We start from the raw sequence: 5,140 nt of genomic DNA, 5'->3' as shown, positions 1-5,140 counted from the left end.
GTTGAAATGGACTTCAATTATATAACAAAAAATATTAGACCATGTAGTGCACAATCAACAAAAATCAATGAGATCTGACATAAAGTTAACAGACAGTTAATAAAAAAAATTGTGCATACATTAATATTTTCAAATACTATTACTAACTGAAGATTAAGTTTAAACAAAATCCAAATAAGTATTATATTTTATACCAAATACTGTACAAAATTTACAATGTACCTATACATTCTGCAGTTCACATTCAAAGGAACAGAATACAGTAATTTACCTCCTATTCGTAATGCTCATATTTGGAATTCTCCAAATTCTAAATTTTCTATTGTTAACTTGGATATAATTTCTGAAATTTCATATATTTTTCAAAAAAAGGAAAAACTTCAAATTTGAATTAGAAATATATCTGACTTTTTTTTAAATAAATGAGTATACAGTAGGGCCCCACTTATACGGCGGGTTAGGTTCCAAGCTGTTGCCGGAAAGCAGATATTGCCGGAAGGCAGAACGACGTTTTTTTTCCATTTATAAATGCATATAAATGCCAGACAACAAGTTTACACTAAATTATATTAAGTTAGTAATAGAACTAGGCATTAAAAACACACAAAGTAAAATACATTCACAGTACATTCTTGGGGGGAGCGGGAGTTATTTTTGGGGGGTGTGGGAGTTATTTCTTGAGTAGCTTTAGGTAGATGTCGTTTTGATAAGGACCTGCCTCGTATGGGCCAGTAGGCCTTCTGCAGTGTTCCTACATTCTTATGTTCTTATGTTCTTACTTATCTTAAAGTATTTGTAATCTTAATGTAGGGAGAGAGGTGAGTAGTACTTATTTGTAGGAAGTCAGGTGCAGGTAGCCCAGTTGTAGGTAGCCCTGGTTCCCCATCTCATACTAATATACAATATTTAAAACATCCCAGAGAATTAAAATACACATACAGTACACTCATTATTTACCTTAAAATATGTGTAGTCTTAATATAGGAAGAGAGGTGAATAGTATGTATTTGTAGGAAGTCAGTGTAGGTAGCTGGTAGGTGTAGCCAGCCTGGGCTACACCTACCTGCTACCTACAATGTGGCCCAGAGCCATATTATTAGCATTGACATACCTTGTTCACTGAATTTAATAATTTCTAACAACTACCTTTAGATGCCATCATAAACGAAGGGAGAAGTAATGAATAATTCATGCTAAAAACTGTAAACAAAAGCGGAATGGGGGAGTGGCTGGGCCAAACACAGATTCATACACGTTTTCTCTGATGGTTGAGCAGAGAAAATGTAATGTTGTCCCTCTGGCCAGCTACCACACAGCTCCACAAGTATTATTATCAGAGCACATATAAAATATGCAATAAATGCCAGACAACAAGTTTACACTAACTTATATTAAGTCAGCAATAGAAATAGGCATTAAACACACAATAAAATTTAAGATACACACAGAGCACACTTATTACTTGCCTTAAAATATTAATATTAATATGTGAGAGGTGAGTGGCAGGGTGTTTATTGAATAAAATCAGAATGGCACACCATCATCCTCTAACTTGGTACTTAAAGCAAGAGGCTTACGACTCCTCTTTTTATCACAGCTAACCTTAGACGCCATCGTCAATGAGAGCCAACTAGTTAACCCTTTCAGGGTCCGTCCCGTAGATCTACGGCTTTACGTTCCGGGTCCAAACCGTAGATCTATGCCAATATTCTAGCGGCGTCAAATTTAGTGCAAGAAGGCTGGTAGGCCTACATCTGAGAGAATGAGTCTGGATGGTCAGTGTGCACACTACAGAAAAAATCTGGACTCCCGCATGGCATTGTGGGAACACCGCCAAAGTAGCTTTGTTCATCATGCCTGGCGGCAAGGAAGCTCTAACTCCCCACTCACTCTCCGGGCAAATTCTGACTCTCCTCTTCACAACTTACAGTTCTAAGACTGATGGAAGTGGAGTTGTAGAGGAATTCTATAGTTTTGAACCACATGGTACCATTGTACCATATGGTACCATATGGTACAATAGTGCCATGTCATACAATGGTATCATATGGTACAATGGTACAATGTGCCATATGGCACATTGTACCATATGGTACATTATACCATATGGTACATTGTACCATATAGTACAGGGTACAGGGACCCTAATGGAAATAAGTCTCTCTGATTTTTTTGGGTTATCCTAGGTTCCCCAAACATATGCTGCTAAGTATGATATTCTATGCAACTTTATTTGTGTATACCTAAATAAACTTACTTACAATGCCACATGCACTTGAGTAAGTTTATTCAGGCGTACACAAATACAGTTACATAGATTATCATACATAGCAGCATATGTATAAAATCCTAGGATAACCCAAAAAAGTCAGGGTGACTTATTTTCATAGGGATCCCTGTATCTGTACCATATGGTGTCCTATACCATATGGTACCCTGTACCATATTGTACCCTGCACCATATGGTACCCTACACCATATGGTACCCTGTACCATATGGTACCCTGTACCATATGGTACCCTGTACCATATGGTACCCTGTACTATATGGTACCCTGTACCATATGGTACCCTGCACCATATGGTACCCTGCACCATATGTTATCCTGTACCATATGTTATCCTGTACTATATGGTACCCTATACCATACAGTACAATGTACCATATGGTACCCTGTAACATATGATACCATGTACCATATGGTCAATAGGACATGTTGGTGGCAGCAGGCACCAGCCAAGACTGAGTGAGTGGCCACGCAAGCTATCTACTGACTCAGCAGTTTCCAAGACAAAGCGCTCTGTTATCCACCTCAGGTAATGTGTCAAGTTCCTGTACATTTGTAAATATATAATAGAACATTACTAATATATAACAAAAAAAGCACAGTACCGTGACTGGAACGATACACAAATAACCCGCACATAAAAGAGAGAAACGTCGTCGTAAGCTTCTCTCTTTTATGTGCGGGTTATTTGTGTATTACTAATATACAACATTTTTGCATATTTTTGTTGTAAACAATTGTTGTAAACAAAATAAAGATGAAAATATTAAGTGTGTTTATTGTGTTGAATACAACAGTACCATAGAGTACCATATGGTACAATGAACCATATGGTATAATTGTACTGCATGGTACAATGTACCATATGGTACCATTGCACCATATGGTACCATTGTATCATATGATACCATTGTACCAAATGGTGCCATTGTACCATATTCTACCATATGGTACCATTTTATCATATATTACCATTGTATCATATGATGCCATTGTACTGTATGGTACCATTGTACCATATGGTACAATTGTACCATATGTTACCACTGCACCCTATGGCACCATTGTACCATATGGTACTATATGGTACCGTTGTATTCAACACAATAACCGCACTAATATTTTCATAATTTTGTTTACAATAAACTTGTAAACAAGTTTTGTAAGCAATATAATGATAAACAAATTAGTGCAGTTATTGTGTTGAATACAATGAGTGTACACTTATACAATATACATTATATTGGGGCCAGGAGCTGTGACTCGACCCCTGCAACCACAAATAGGTAGGTACAGGCCACAAATGTTACTAGAAAAAGAAAAAAATTAGAAAAGAAAAGAAAAAAGTATAAAAAACGTAAAATAATAAAATGCGATTTTGCAGAAGTCATTGATGTTGCCCCCACCGGGTCATTTTGGGTCAACTTCCCGCCGCTGTATCTTGGTAAGTACTGATCAGAATTTTTTTTTTTGTTTTATTACCTTCACAAAAATATTATCTTTATTTCTGTACGAAAAAATAATTTTTTTTTTTTTCAAAATTTCTTGGACACTGGAGCACCACTTCAGATTTTGGCCTTGGACCCTGAAAGGGTTAACAAAAGAGTAAACGAGAAAGAGAACGAGATACAGAGTTCAGACAATGTAAGAATACAAACTGAACAGGTAGTGGGCGATCACTTTGTCAGGCGAAATAAATGCGTATTAATATGCGTCTACTTTTAGTTCATTCACGTACGTTTGTAAGAGTTTGTAAAACATTTACCTCAATTTTTTTTATTATAATACTAATTACCTCACAATACAAATACTGTTACATTGTGTACAAGTTGTACAAGCTAGTACAGAATAAACAAACAGCAACACACCAGCTTTAGAGTGTATGAAGATATTATTATTATTATTATCATCATAATAAAAAGCACTAAACCCACAAGGGTCATGAATTGCTATATATAGAGTGAAGGCATACGAAAAGAATATTTTTCTACAGTTATCCCCCAGTTTGACTAGAGAAAACATAATTCTTCCGACACTACCTACACAGCCGCTTTGTAAACAAATCTCATATTTACGTCAATTTTTATTCTGTGAGTGTATGTATCATGTTTATATGCAATGTAACGGGTTTCATATATAATTTTGAGGAAAATATCATAGATGGATCAATGAAAATGCCTACATTAATGTAAAATAAGACACTTAGTGTGCCCAAGAGTGATTATTATTATGTAGTATTGGCGTCATGAGTAGAGAGACTCTTAGCGATTTTAATGTGTACCTGCACACCAGCACAGTGTGTAAGTATATTTAGGTACAGGTACGCATAAGTATAATTATCAGAGTACATATAAAATACGCAGTAACTTTAAAACACTTGAAATTTTGGAAAGTTTCCTAACATAATAGATGTAGTCACGGAGAATGTAAACAAACCGGGTGGGGCGCGCCGTATTGGAAAGACCACTTGCTGTATAGCAAATTTTGGTCATAATTTGACATTGCCATATTAGAGGAATGCCATAAGTCGAAACGCCGTAAAGCGGGGCCCCACTGTACTGTTTAAAAATGATTTGGAATATTTCTTGAAATTCAGAATTTTCTGAACAAGAAAAAAGTTCTAAACTTTAATTTAAAAATCTCTGATACACATAAAAAATTCTGAATGATAGAACAAACATCTGATTCATATTATTCAGAATTTTCAATAATTTAAACATCCCCTTACATGCAGTAATGCGAATAAGAGAAAGATCACTGTAATAGGTAATGGAAACTCCAAACCAGTGCAAAAATTAACAAAATTGTTAATTAACAATATACAAAATAACATTTTAAAACAAAAACAAAAA

This window comes from Cherax quadricarinatus, chromosome 4 (genome assembly GCF_038502225.1).
Source record: "Cherax quadricarinatus isolate ZL_2023a chromosome 4, ASM3850222v1, whole genome shotgun sequence".
In the NCBI taxonomy this organism is placed as follows: domain Eukaryota; kingdom Metazoa; phylum Arthropoda; class Malacostraca; order Decapoda; family Parastacidae; genus Cherax; species Cherax quadricarinatus.
This window is presented reverse-complemented; position numbering follows the sequence as displayed.